This window comes from Pantherophis guttatus, chromosome 2 (assembly GCF_059756535.1).
Source record: "Pantherophis guttatus breed Tessera chromosome 2, ASM5975653v1, whole genome shotgun sequence".
Taxonomy (NCBI): Eukaryota; Metazoa; Chordata; class Lepidosauria; order Squamata; family Colubridae; genus Pantherophis; species Pantherophis guttatus.
In genome coordinates, this window is record NC_142064.1 from 40446286 (window position 1) to 40461746 (window position 15461).

Consider the following 15461-nt stretch of genomic DNA (forward strand, 5'->3'; position numbering starts at 1 on the left):
GGGGAAAAACTCTCCTCTGTTATGCAGGATTTCTTCTCTATTGGCTTCATTTATTTTCTTTTTTGTTCCCAAGAAAGAGAGCAGAACTCCTGCAGAAGAGCAAGAGTTACAAAACCCAAATGGGAAAGGATAATTAAAGTATCACCAAAGGAATAAAAAGAATCAAAGCACACGCAGCAGGCCTCAAATGAAGTCAGTCCCACCTTGAATAAATAGAATAAATAAGAGTTTGAAACACAAAATAATGTTTGGCTACCTCATTTATTTTCTCTCTTCTTTTATAGAGAAAAATTGCTATTTATAAATCTCTTTTATTTAATTGATGGAGGTAACACAGCTTTTCTATGTTTGTGATTGCAAGCTTTACATTGCTTTCTTTATAATTCTTATGTAATAGGTTTGGGTGTATATAACCCCCAACCTTGCCTAGTTCCTACAGCTTTCTTGGCATGGTTTTTCAGAAGTGGTTTGACATTGCCTCCCTCCTAGAGCTGAGAAAAAGTGATTGGCTTCATGCCCAAGGTAGGACTACAACTCACAAGTCTCCCAGTTTCTAGCCTGATGCTTAACATCTACACCAGGGGTCTCCAATTTTGGCAACTTTAAGACTTGTCGACTTCAACTCCCAGAATTCCTCAGCCAGCAAAGCAAAGCCAGCTGAGGAATCCTGAGAGTTGAAGTCCACAAGTCTTAAAGTTGCCAAGATTGGAGACCCCTGCTCTACACCAAAATGGCTTTTTCTTTGTATATCCTTAGAACTTAAAACTAGCCTTTTTGAAGGCAACTCCATCATTATAAATTTTCTACCCCCTAAAGTCCAGATGAACTCCATTTTTAGACTCTAAAGGACAGAGACAATATTGTTATTTTGCTGACTTTGGGAGGTCTGAAGTGGTGTCTCAGGGTTATTTTAATTAATTTAAAACTTTTAAAATAATATTTATGGTTTTTTTAAATGTGAATTTCCCAGAGTTTGCAGAATCAGGCAGAATATAAATATATAAATAAATAAATTATCCTTACCCCCATCGGAACCTGCTGTGCTGCCTCCTTATAGCAGGGGCGGGTTCCAAGAAGGGATGAATAGAGAGTGTCAGGTATGTCAAGGATATATATTCCAGGTACCAACTAACATGGGCAGGTATTTATATTGGGAAACATGGGACTAATATAGGACAATGCTGGATGCAGATGATCACTTTAGTGACAATGGTAAAGACATTAATTTATATTGTGCAGAGGGCAATGGTAAATTCCTGTATTTTAATCAAAACCACATGGTAGGAAATTTGGAGAAAATTTATTTATCTGGTCACTAAGTGGAACCACATAAATCAACATCGACTTGACCCATAATCAAGGATCAAATCTATTTAATTAATTAACTAATCAGCTCTAATTTTTAATTTGAAAATGTGGCAGAATATCTATTTCTTATATTATAAACTGCTCTATGTATCTTTGTTTAATGATCTGCTCTGATCAATTTCCCAACATCCTATGTTAAATCAAAGACAACTGGAAAAGTTAACATTTTATAGATCAGATTTGTATTAAATACTTTTAATATGACATTAACACCAAAGATTGCTTCCCTTTGGGTCTCTCATTGGTCTGATTTACTTTTACATTTCTTCTGTGGTGTGTATGCATATGTGTATTATTTTTCCTCACAAAACAAATATAAGTTCCATGGATTTATTACGCCCCAAGGCTTCTTCAACATTCAGACTGTGATAGACTAGTTCAAACCAGCATCCCATAGCCTCAGCAAGAGAAATCCTTTGGAGCATAGGTCAGTTGACTGTAGCTTTAACGAAAACACGCTCACCATGGGTGGTCGAGCTTTTATTCCTATTTGTACTTTGTGTGACTTTGATACAAAAAAAAATGTTTTTTTTTTCTTGTCATGTGCTGCTTTCAATTTCAAAACTTGCCTGAAAGCTGGCATACGGGACCCCTGCTTTCTAAAATGCTCGGAGTCTTACAAAGCCAAATGTATTCTTCTTCGTTGTCGTCTTCTTTTCAGAATGGAATGGATTTCAGCACTGAGGCTGCCCCCTGGCCATTTACCAGACAGACTGTACATTGTATTCATACTTTTTAGCCCCTGTTGCCCTACAAGGCTCACCAGGGTATGCAGTACCAGTAATAATATTTACCATCTTGTCAGGCAGCCAACAGCAACAAATATAATGAAAAGGTTTTCATGCTATTCAACAGAAGCTCCATTTTTATGGACCAATCCTGGGAGAAATGCATTGAGTACACAGTGTTTCTTATCACATCAACAAGCCAATTTTAAACCAGACAATTTGGAGCTATTCAGGACAGGGAAATTGGTCATCATGTGGAAAGGTGGCTTAAGTTGTAGGTCCCTTGAAGACTACATAGAGGTTCTTCTGAACTGACAACCAGTAGTAACCAAGTAAACTTTTTATCAACCCAGATGGGTACACAACTGCCTTGTGGTTTCCCCAAAGTATCTTCCCTCTCTTTTTATATTATAATCAGAGAATTGGAAAATTTATTACAGATTTCTCTTTAAGGTGGTTTTGGGCTTACTTTATTTTAGCATGTGAATTGTGCTAGTATCTGTTGATATTTTCCTTTACTGGAACATAGCTTTCAATCACGCTTCCTTCATGTCTACCTTTCCTAATCTGAACAAGCTTGATAAGATAAGTTCCCTCTCGGCATCATCCTGAGGGAGTCACTGGATGAGTCAGTGGAAACCAAGGAAATGTCAGACATTAGAGAGATGATTAGACATTGAAAAACAAGTCATTTACATGCCGTAGCTTTTCTCAACCTTGTAATAAATGAACACATATCACACACCACTCCTAAAACTCTACCAACATTCTCTTCTTCTTTGAAAGAAAATGTGAAAGTAAAATCTTTCAATCAAATTAATTGAGCAAATGTAGAAAAACATGCTGGATAATTGTTCTGCATGCTATTAAGTACTACCCTATTCAGAGAAACTATTGTCAAAATTAGCCATGTACTAATCACATCCTGGCTAAACTACTGCAATGAGTTCAATGGAGTGCAGAAACTTCATTTGGTGCAAAATGTGATGCTTAACTGCTGGCAGAGCCATACAAGCAGAACATATAACCCAATGAAGTTGCCCAACTGTGCTTTTCAAAGCCCAATGTTTGAATTTCTGGCTTGACAGAAAACGTCTTATATATTAAATACGTGTCCTAAATAACCTGAAAACAAGATACTCAGAACAAGCCTCTTGATTATGATCACTATTATGTGGATAGGGCAATTCCAGGCTTTACAAGCATGATTCACCATTTTGAACTGATCACTGAAATTTACCAGCAGTCAATATGTATAATGGAAAATTAAATAAATATGTGCTATTCAGCTAGCCAGCCTAGAGCACACATTCTACAGTAGCTACACTTACAAATCATTCTTAAGGACATTTGCACAAAGAAATATCATAACAGTATGCCCTTTAAAAAACACAGGTGACCGTGTTGAGGCATTAACGGAGAGAAAACATCCTTGCCCAGAAAAGGTATGCAAATCTTAATGGAGAGGTTGCACTTGAACATGAATGACTCAACTCACTCCATTAAAGCAGATCCAAGACGTGGCATTTTTACTTATCAGAACATAGTCATGCTATTTGGGTTCAGTCACTTAGTTTCAAATACTTCCCTGGTTTTTCACCATTCTTCTGTGGAAGTGCACCTACCTTTATATGACTATTAAGGCCCTTTATCAATAGTTTGTGAAGCAAAATAGATTGACTCCATCACTTTAATTCGAGAACCATGGCATACTAAACCTTCTTTCCGTACACCTGCTGTTCACCATTTGCCTCTTTCACAACAAAAGTAGCAGGATATCCAAATTGTGTATTTTCTGTGAAAAAGGGTCACTTTAAAAAAAATGAATATTGTTATTGTATAATTTGATGTCTCTAGATCACATTAAACTTAATTGCATAGAATTTCTGCTGATGTTCTGTTCTCTTAGGAAACACGTTTTTATCTAATTGTGTGTCCATAAAACCTTACATGATATACATCTTTCCATGTACAGCAGAGATTATTAACTTTTTTACAGCTGTGTTTTTAAAAATTATTTTCAGGAGTCAGAAATGTGGAACAGTAAAGTCACAAAGTCAGATAAAGGGATGAAGACAGCTGAAGGGTAAATTTTTAAATTTTGATTGACTGCTTGACTGAGTGCTTTGGCTTTCCTTAGGTTTCCATTGAAATGAGGTAGAATTGCTGCTTTAAGGTGATTCACTGTGGAATTTTGATGGTGCTAGCTTTAGAAAAATTAGTTAAAAAATAATTTGGGGGCAAGGGATATGGGCTGGCAATCCCTCCTATAGCCTTCCTTTCAACAACATTTGTACTTTTTCTATATTTAAAATTAGTAACTAGTTCCTTTCTGACTATAGTGCTTTTCCCAACCTGTGCACAGATGTGTAGACTTCAACTCTTCAAGTTCCCAAGATAGACATTCCTGAGACTTGTGACAGTTGAAATCCACACAACTGAAGGACAAAGGACAGGACTATGAATTCTACACTCCAATTTAGAACTACAACTGTTGCTAGTTATTCGGGTTAAAGAAATACAAAGCTGAAGAATATATCTCATATTTGGAGATTCCCTCTCCCTAAAAACAACAATCTTATATAATGTTCTCAACCTTAGCCATTTTAAGATGTGTAGATTTCAAATCCCAGAATTCCCCAGCTAGCAATTCTGGCTGGAGTGGAGTTAAAATTCACACATTTTAAAATGGCTAAGGTTGGGAAACTTTGGTCTAAGGCAACATACTTTGCATATTGTATGTAGCTATTGATTTTCATTATTGTTGAAAAAAATATATCATTTTAAAAGACTGCTCCTTGACATAAATAATGAAGCTTATTAGGTAATGGTAAGTATTTTGAAAAGACATAGAATTTAAGATGGCTCCTCTCTGTTTATTTCCTGATTCTTTGTGGTCCTTAATTGATCTCTTGAGTAACAACCGAATACAGGAAAAACTCTTGATTAGCACAGGGACTTGAATGCATCGTTGAATGAATCCTGCAAGAAAGCTCAATTTACCATGCTGAGAAAAACTTTCCCTGGTTATGAGATTTTTTTTTCTGCCCTCCAAAATTTCCTTTAGAAGCATGTATGTTTGTATGTGTGTAAATATCTCTGTGTGTGTATATATGTGCTCTTCTGTTTTGTCTGAAAAGTAACAAAAACATTAAAGAACTCAAATTAACTATACCAGCTTAGAGCACTAAAATGGGAAACCCATTTAAAGATATTGACCCTAAAATGATATACTTTAAAATAGTTCCGTTGATTTCAGTAGGATAGCACTAAAATTATTTGAGAAAATATATCAATTGAGAAGATCAGTTTGGTGTCATGGTAAAGCACCAGGCTCAAAAATGGGAGACAACTAGTTCTAGCTTTTTACTTTTTCTTATCCTATGCCCTTAATTTATTTGGCATATCATTTTTAAACAAATTTTCTGTCTTGGATAACATTACTGCTGCCAAAGAGAATGGTGTGATGAATTACCAACATATATAGTCTTCTTTCCCATGTTAAGATGAAACTGATGGGTAACATCAGCAGACTTTTCAAGGGAAGCTGCTGAAATTATGAATCATTTTCTGGCAGCAATCATAGACTAGATAAGGGTTAATAAATTGACACTTAAAGTAAGCAAACAGAGATGTTCCTAGTCAGAAAACATATGGAATCTGGAATAGGATTTTGCTCTGCTTTGAATGGGATAATGGTCACCTTGAAGAACCAGATTCAAAATTTCAGAGTTCTTATAGATTCAACTATATATCTAGAAGCCCAAGTGGTGTCTATAACCAGCAGTGGTCGGCTGCATGTAAGCTAGTGTTGCACCAACTTCTGATTCCAACGGGATCAAAACGGGCCACAGTGACACATACATGTTGTTTTTCTTTGGGATACATTAACAAGACTTCATTTAAGTATTGGTCTTCATCAACAGTTGAAGTCGCTCAAGGTCAATTGCACAGTTGGACAACCAACTCTGAGCTCCCCAGCACTCATTCCTCACAAGCCTTTTCTTAGCCCTTAGTTTGTGACTCTGAGGCAAAATCACCTTCATAGACTGAAGATAAACTCAGCCAATGGGCAAAGTCCTGTTATTCTGACCAGAAAAGTAATTTGGCTCAATTAAGAAAGAGTGCCAAAAAGCAATCTCATCTATCTGTGCTAGATGATAACCAAAATAGATTTCAAGAGCTTTCAAATCTTCCTGCTCCTGTGATAGAGAATCTTCAAAATTAGTCCCAGAGCTGGCCTAAAGTGAACTTTTAGCATATCCCTCTGAATTTTTTTTTTTTAATTTGATTTATATGCCGCCCTTCTCCGGAGACTCAGGGCGGCTTACAATGTGTTAAGCAATAGCCTTCATACTTTTGTATATTTATACAAAGTCAGCTTATTGCCCCCACAAACTGGGTCCTCAATTTACCCACCTTAGAAAGGATGGAAGGCCGAGTCAACCTTGAGCCTGGTGAGGTTCGAACTTACAGTAATTGCAGACAGCTGGTGTTAATCACAATGCTATTAGTCTGCTGAGCCACCAGACATTGGTCAGTTAATTCCTGGTCTTAACAAGCTTTGCTCAAGTCTATCTTGAAGCAGAACAAAATCCTGCCTGCACTCAGACAGATCGGAACACTTTCCAGTATATTATTATCATCCTTTGTCACAAAATCTTAATTTAGTAAACACCTAACCTTGCTTCTTTCTGCAAGAACATTTTGAACTTGCACATTTGTCACTGGGTGAAAATGTGTTGCTGAGCAGATTCTACCTGTCCCACTTTGTAAGCAATTGTAAGTGGTGAGTCGTGTTCAATGACCAATTTCGGACTTCCTTTCTTTCCAGAAAATAAACAGAACACCACCTCAGAAGCACCTTCCAGTTCTGTCACATAATGGAGTGAGCTCTCGTTACTTGTCCCAGCTTCTGCCAACTTAGTAGTTTGAAAGCATGTAAAAAAATGCAAGTAGAAAAATAGGGACAACTTTGGTAGGAAGGTAACAGCACTCCGTGCGCCTTCGGCATGCCGGCCACATGACCATGGAGACGTCTTCAGACAGCACTGGCTCTTCAGCTTAGAAACGGAGATGAGCACTGCCCCTAGAGCCAGAAACAACTAGTACACATATTCAGGGGAACCTTTACCTTTAAAGCAAAGGAAAGGTGAAGTAAGATCGGAAGCACAGTCACAGTTTCACTTAGTGATCGTTTTGCTTAAAGAACAAGTTAGTGCCCTGCTAAACAAGAACTACTTGTATAACTTAACGCAGGTATCATGCAGCTTGAAAGATTGGACACCACTATTTTGGTAGGTTCAGCAATGCATCTTCTGTGAAAGTGAGCATAGGAGGGAGTCTTGCTCATTAAAATCACCTTTGATTCCATATTTTGTAGATTCATGTGACATGCCTAGAATCTATAGCTCCTGGCCATACAAACTTCAGGAGGCTTCAAGAAGAAATTTATCCTAGAATGCATCCTTCTGAAATCGGTAATGTGCCAAAGTGAGTTAAACTGTGACAGCTGTCTGAAGAACTAAATATATTATCATGCAGTGATCTGATTCATTGACTGTGATCCATGGACATTTAACACAATAATAAGTGCCACAAAATTGTTGTTTTTAAATAAATCTACCAGCGTGATGGGTTTTTCTTCTTTCAAAGGCAAAAACCCCACTCATCTCCTGGGCCTAATAATACATAATGCAATTCTACATTTGCCTGCGTAGAAGCAAATCCCACTGAGTTCAATGAGATTTATTCCCAGGAATGTGAGTTTAAAACTGCTGTCATTTCTGATAAAGGTCATTTTTAACAGATTAATCAGTTACAAATAATGAACTATATACCAAGCAAACATTGGAATGGATATGTTGAAGGATGCAAAGAATTATCAATTTATTAAACAAAACAACTGAGGAATAACCATCCCACTTCATGATATGCAACCTTCCTGCAATTCCAGCTATCTGCTTATAGGAAAGATGCTGGGACAGAAAAGGTTAAAGTAGCAAAGAGCTGCTTTATAGAGAACCCAAGAAAAATTAGGTTGAGGGAACAGAATTATAGCAACAGGCCCCTAACAATCCCTTAGAATTTCAAGAAAAATAGTCTTTTCACTGCAACAAATAAGCTTTACAACATATATTCTAACAAAAGCAGTTAAAGTAATGTGAAAATGTGCACCAATCCAGTATTCAAATAAGTATGCTTTAGTCTGCCTAAATCAACAATACTAACCTACCCTAGCTTTTTTCTAGTTTTAGTCTGTTACTTTAATGGTTATCTCATTTTTAAGAATGCGTTGGTGATGAGATTCTCTCGCCACCAAAGAAGCTGTCTCATGAAAATTTATCCAGTTATAATAAATGTAACAATAATCTCCCCCTCTAAAGTTGGAAGTTAGATAAGCAGTGTAATCTAAACGCTATTTTGTGCCATAAAGAGAAGCATGAAGGGTGTTTTAATTGTGACTGTAATCAAAGGTACTAGCTGGCACAGGCAATGTTATTGATGTCCTTAAGTGTAAGTTTCAGCACAGCAGGAAATGCTGACTTTTACAAAATAATATCCACTAGGGATATCTGTTATCATATTGCAAAGCAAAGGTCTGTAGTACTACCTGTAGTACTAGTTAGAAAAGTAACTAGGAAAAAGGAAGAAAGAACAGATGACTTTTAAAGCTTTACTCATCTATTTAAGATGAGTAAAGCTTTAAGATATTTCTTTGCTGAAATATGAGCCAGCAGTGTTCTGCAGCCACCAAAAAAGCCACCAAAAAAGCCAATAGGCTGCATTAACAGAGGGATAGAATCAAGATCATGTGAAGTGTTAATATCACTGTATAATGCCTTGCCAAGACCACATTTGGAATACAGCATCCAGTTTTAGTTGCACCGATGTAAAAAAGATGTTGAGACTCTAATAAGAGTGCAGGGAAGAGCAACAAAGATGATTAAGGGATTGGAAGCTAAAACATATACAGAATGGTTGCTGGAATTGGGTATGTCTATTTTAATGAAAAGAAAAGCTAGAGGTGACATGATAGCAGTGTTCCAAAATATCAGAAGTTGCCACAAAGAAGAGGGAGTCAGCTATTCTCCAAAGCACCTTAAGGCAGGACAAGAAGCAACGGATGGAAAGTAATCAAGGAGAGAAGCAACCTAGAACTAAGGAGAAATTTCCTGACAATTAGAACAATTAATCAATGGGACAAGTTGTAAATGCTCCAACCCTGGAAGTTTTTAAGAAGAGATTGGACAACCATTTGTCTGAAATGGTATAAGGTTTCCTGGGCTAGAAGACATCTAAGGTTCTTTCCAACTCTATTATTCTGTCCTGTTCTGCTTTGTAGTATGATGTCCCAGCTATTATCTTTGATCACGGTCACACTCAGGACTGCAATTTCCATCACTAAGCAATGCAATCATAAAGCATGATGTCACATGACTGCATCACTTAGCAATGGTAGTCCCAGCAATTCCAGTTGCCATCATAACCCCAGGACTTTGCAGATTGTTAAAAGGGAAGAGGCAGGAGTCCCAGGCAACATATGTGACATTCAGGCAGGCACTACCAAGTGCAAGCTGGCAGAGGCCATGAGCTGGTCAGCAGGACACATAGGTGAACCACCAAGGGCCATGGGTGTGTACTACAAGGCACAGGCAGATTGACAAGGGCTGTGGGTGGGTTGGCAGGGGAACCATGGGTGGGCACTAAAGAGCATGGGCTGGCTTGTAGGTGTCACAGCCAAGTGGGACATGCTGTGAGTGATGCCTGCTAAGGGAAGGAGTGCGATATGGAGTACAGGCAGACAAGGAGGTACAATGGGGTACAGTGTCTCTGGGATCTCATTCTCTACATCAGGGATCTTCCAGAGAAAAAGCAGCAGGAGAATCTATGGGAGCGACCTGCAACTTTCTTGCTGGCTTCCCCATTGATTTTGCTTGTGTGAAACCGACAAGGGGGACTGCAAATGGCGATCCTTAACCACAGGATGCTGCAACCTTCACAAGTGCCCAAATCACAATGATGTGACGGTGGAAGTGGAGCAACTGCTGGAACTTCAAGGAGTGGTCGTAAGTACGTTTGTCCAACATTCATTAACTTTGAATGATTGCTGAATGGTAGTAATGGCAGAGGACTACCTGTAAGAGCTTTATTAAAAGCCAAGCACAGGAGCCTGTCCAATATATTTATAATAATTTCTACTACATTAGTAGATATTGTGCTTCCTGGGGACATGGGCCTTAAGGGCAGAATGGGTTACCTAATAAGGAACACTCTTGAACCCCAGAAGAGGTCATCTGAAGTTGTACACCATGGTCAGGCATCTTCTGCACAGGGAAGCAATGCTAGAACATCCCCTTGACATTAACAATAAAGCTGTGACCAAGTTGTAAATCCACTTGCATTTTGTGTGTCTACCTCTTGAATCCCCTCCTGGTTGTAATAACCTAATACACCACCGCAGTTCTGAAAATCAGGGAGAAGGCACACAAAGCGACAAGGCCTTCCCCAAAACAAAATGTCTGCAGAAAGCATCCCAGGGCTCATCGACAGACTCCTCCATTTTTCACCTATCCACAAGGCTACAAACTTGACTTTCCTGCCAACATCTACAGCAAGCACCCTTTTCTCTTTTAAAGTCTCGCAATTCCTCTACCAGGCAACCGGCTGCAAAACCCGCCGATTCCTATCCGAGTGCCGAGACAGGCAGGCAGAAAGAAAGAAAGGGGTTTACGGAACACTTGCACGACAGCCAACGCAAATGCCTGCCCTTAAGGCAGATTCATCGGGGACAAAAGCAGGAGCCAAGCGTCAGGTGCACGCAATTACTCATGAATTAACGTGCATCCTCCCTCATTATTGGTTAGCTGATGGGAGGGCGTGCCGGCAAGATCTCCGGTCTGCCTTCGCTTTGAAGGGGCGGTTTTTTTCCCACCCCCACCCCCACCCCGCACAAAAAAGCGACAAACCGAGCAATGTTCGCCTACGCCGCTAGGGGGTGCGGTGCCCCAATTTTGTTGTCCTTTCCCCGCCTTTCCCTCTCCGAATTTCCCTTCCTACAGAAAATGTTAATTAAAAGGGGGGGGGGGAAGCGAGCTGACGGACCACCTCCACCTTGTTCGAAAGCGTGTGCGTGTGTGAGCACGCGCAGGGGAAGGGTGTGGATCACAAACTAGCGCGGATCGTTTTCCATCGACTGAACCAGCAAATCAGGCGCGCGGCGTCAGAGCTGCCCCGGCTGGTGGCGAGGGGAAGGCGAATCTGCAGCTACACTCGCAAAACAGCTACTGCTGGCGGCGCAACGGGCATGCGCAGAGTCCCAGCGGCAGGCATGACATGCAGAGAGAGGAGGCGGCTGTAGCTGCCTCTCCGTTTGAGATGCGGCGTTAAGACCTACCTCACGGGTTATTAAAAGTCAAAATACTCCCCAGACCTGCATCAATTTTGGTTCAATGTGCGGTCGGCCATTGCGGTCTTTTTACGCTCACGTTAGCACACCCATAGATCCTAGGCAGACAAGACACCCAAGCTTTTTGGTTAAGGACGGAGAAGGGTCCATATCAATTAACGCGGGGGGGGGGGACACCTTGAAATAACTCTATCCCCCAAAAAAGAATGAGCGGTCGCCTCAAGTATCTTATATTTTCCAGGAAATTACATTAGGGGGCATCCTAAAGCTAGATCTTGTCATGTGTCTTCATTGGGTACAGCCAGTTACTTGCTTGGAAGTGAGGCCCCGTTAAATTTAATGGAGTGAACATTGAGTAAGCCCGCGTGGGAGTTAGGATTGGATCAGACAAGGCGAGATCCAACCACTGCTTAACATTTTCAACTTCCATTGATTTCGGTAGGTGAATTAAGTACCAGCCCCCTTTGCAATTAGTTGGACGTACTTGACATTCAAGCGTAAAGTGCAATCGCTTGACAATGGCACAAAACATCTCACACAGACCTTTTAGTTCAGAAGGTCAGCCGCTTAATGTGTCCTGACATACATTGCCTACGTCCATACAGTACAGAGTTTAGATTTCAGGGTCATCAGCGTTTACAGATAAGAAAGATGCCTCATCAGATGCACTGACCGTCATCCAAGATTTCGCCTATAAGGCACTGCTGGGAACCTCGCTTGTTGTTAATTGATTTGATTTTAATGCGTTGGCATGGACGATAGAAAAGCGGGGTTGCGGGAAGGGTGTATGGCGAAAGGGAAAAGCCAGCAAAGGGTAAGAAATGGGCTTTAAGATCTCGTCGACCTCAGGATCAATGTTTATGCCCGCTTGAGTAAAGGCTCCCACTGAATTCTCCCAAACTTGCCCAACGTTTTAAAAAACCAGCCTTTGTGGATCGAGCTGGTTTTACCGTTGAGTTCCTTTCTGCTTTTGATGGAGGATAATGTTCGGAGGAAATTTAGGAAAACAATTCGCCGTTTTCCATGGAACTGTCTACTTCTCGAGGATGGGTAGAGAGACTGAGGGGGGAAAGCGGGAGGCACCAATCTCAGCCGCGCCATAGAGGCGTTCTTCTTATCCCGGGGGACTCGTTTTGTTTGCTCACAGCAAACCGACGCCTCTGATCAGCCGCCTGCTCTTGGGAACGCCTGAGGTGTCTGCGTGCAGAGCGAAAGCGCCGCATTCTTAGTAGTTCCGTGGACCGTCTCATTATTATCGAATCTTTGCAAACCCTGCTTTTGTTCTGCTCTCTGTTTACTTACACACTCGGCACTCCAAGAGGACTGTCTACGGGGACTCCTACTGAGCCTAATGGGTGTAAATTTCAACTCAGGCGGAGATCCGAAACTTATTTAATGTCAAACTTTTCACCGCACTTAATGGGACTTGGGAATAGGCGCGCCCTGGCGTGGTGGTTGTCCCGCTTCAGACATTAAGCGTTAGACTTGCCTTTAAAAAAAAAAACCCGCCCGCAACCAACCCATCTAAGTAGTTCCCTTCAGATCATGAGGGGAAGAAAAGGGACCATTTATTACGAAGGAATAGTGAACATATTATCGAAATGGGCAACGACCCAGTCAAAATTGAGTCCTTTGAAGTTCAATCGGTTTTAATGAAGCGTTTTAGTCTCTGCTTACTTTTTCCCAATTGAAATGAGGCAAGAGCTTGGTTTGGACTGGATCCTGACCTCATTGTATATAAGTTGTATTTTCAACTTATTTTTAAGTTGATCTTATCTTTTTATTAATTATCACCAAAGGAACACATGTTTTCATTCTGTATTAAGAGAAGACGGCCGAAAACCGCCCAGTTCAATCGAATTAAATTAAATGGTGGCTCCTGTGAAGTAAATGCCTTCATCTTGGGCGAAATTTGGCGCGAAACTGTTTGAAGACCAGCAGCCTGACGTCAACGAAGTTTAAAAGGGAGCTGGTTCCAAGGGGAGTCGACACAGTGCCAGATTTTAGTCACGCCTGTACGGCAGTAAATCCCATTAATTTCTGTGGCTATTAGTCCCACACAAGTGTAACTTTTGGAGTCAGTCCGATTCGGAGGCAAGCAGGTACTTACCAAGAAATTGAGTCTTTTACTTTATAGCAAAGCGTTTTCTCTGAAAACGAGAGATCCCAGCTGTATCCCTGGATAGAATTTCTAGTTCTAGCCTGATGTAGTTAGAATGTTGGGACACTTACTTAAGCCATGGTCACATCAATTCAGTAATTTAAAAAAAAACACTTTTCCATTTGAAAAAAATATGTATGAATATAGTTTGAGCGGGAAGAGGAAATTAAAGCCTCAAATAGTGTTTCTTATTATCTTTCTCCCTTTACTTCTTTTTAAAAAACCCATCTCTTGTAGGCAGCCGGCTGAATTGAGATAAACAAAGGTATGAATATTCTTATGAATGTTTAATAAATAAAATAGCTTTATCAAACGAATTGCTTAAAAAAAATGTTTGATAAGTTCCCCCCCACGAAAATAATAGATCATGGATAACAGATCAGTTATTATCGTTCGTTATTTGCCTAGCAAGGAAAAGAAGTGTGCTTCCTTGTAGAGTATTTGTGCATTTGTATCTGCAGAAATCTGTATACCCCCCCTTCCCTATCATTGAGAAATGTGGGATTAATAAATGGCTTAATTGCTATTAGTGATAACGGAGTTCTAAACATTTCTTCACAAAAAAAAGGGAGGGGGGGTCTGAAAAGCCGGGCTTCAGGCTGAGGTCAATCACAGCGTCTCTCCGCCACCTTCGACTGAGTAAATAATTCCTATGGATCTTAGTGGAACTTTCGGAAAACTGAAGAGAACGTGAGCAACGCTAGTTGCTCGCAAGTAAAACTCAAGAGTTGTGCACTCAGAAGGATTAGGTATATTACTTGATACAAAATGATGCCTGCGTGCCCGTTTCTCTGCCAAGACATAAAGGGTATATATGTATGAATTAACTGCGGGAAATGGAAGGCAATTAATTGAAGGCAAAGAAGGGATATATGGTTACTTTCCAGTCAGAGCCATTTTTACGCCATTGCACTTTTAATCCGAATCCAGACCTTCCTGAAACTCTTCCTTCAAACCGTCTGCTTTCACGAGCTCAAAAAGTTTTTCTCTGGAGTTCGGGAGACATTCTTAGGTAGGGGACCAAAAGTGCACCCACCCCGTCCCCTACTCTTAGCGCATGGCTACCTGCAGACTCCCCGAGATTTCGAGTTTCGCACCCGCTGATTCTAGCCGGTCAGGCAAGTTGCTGTCACCATCAGAAGTCCTGAAGTTCAGCGTCAAGATTGCGCCCAGCGCGCGCTGTCATACTGGGCGCATTTAGGGCGCCCCAACTTTTACTTACCGCCCGGCGATTGTTCCTTTCAACAACCAGCTGCTTCGGTCTTCGAAGCCCTTTAAGAACCGCCGTGATTTGAATCTGCTGCAAATGGGGGGCGGGCGGGCGGGGGAGACAGTCTTTGGGACTCTCTTCCAGCGTCTCCGACTGGCCAAACGGTCGCTTCAAAAAGGGGAATGATCTGCCTTCAGATCCCACAACTTCTGCGGTTCTGCTACTTGGTAGCCAGAAGAAACGACCATAATAAAGGTGAAGGACTTTATAAAAAGTTGAAGGACCTATGCCAAATTTGTTTCGGTAATGCAAAGCACATTCTGAGATCTCAGAAAATGAAAGCAATTTCCCACTTCCTAATACCCTCTGGAATGCCTTCTACAAAGTTAGTTGGGCTAACTTGGGTTGTGGAGATACAGGGGAAAGGACTGCAAGCAGATTTAAACAGGACTACTTTGAACTCTGTTTCAGTTGCTCAGACTTCAACAGGTTTCTAAAATAATCGTCACCAATGTAGTGATTTCCAAATCCTATCACTCCCATCCAGCATGGTTTACGACTTACCTGAAGGAAGATTAGGAGAGG

General features: G+C 40.6%; 1 long non-coding RNA gene across 2 annotated transcripts in view; it reads left to right on the top strand.

Moving 5' to 3' along the window:
* Positions 1 to 9577: 9577 nt before the first annotated feature.
* Positions 9578 to 15461, top strand: part of LOC117679378 (uncharacterized) — a 40229-nt gene continuing 34345 nt past the window's right edge. Inside the window, exons 1-2 of one of the 2 annotated variants that reach the window (XR_004595373.3) lie at positions 9578 to 9710; positions 9954 to 10169. This is a non-coding gene — a long non-coding RNA (uncharacterized LOC117679378). Of the gene's footprint in view, positions 9711 to 9885; positions 10170 to 15461 lie in introns of those variants that run through there. The other variant, XR_004595372.3, reaches the window with a different exon arrangement.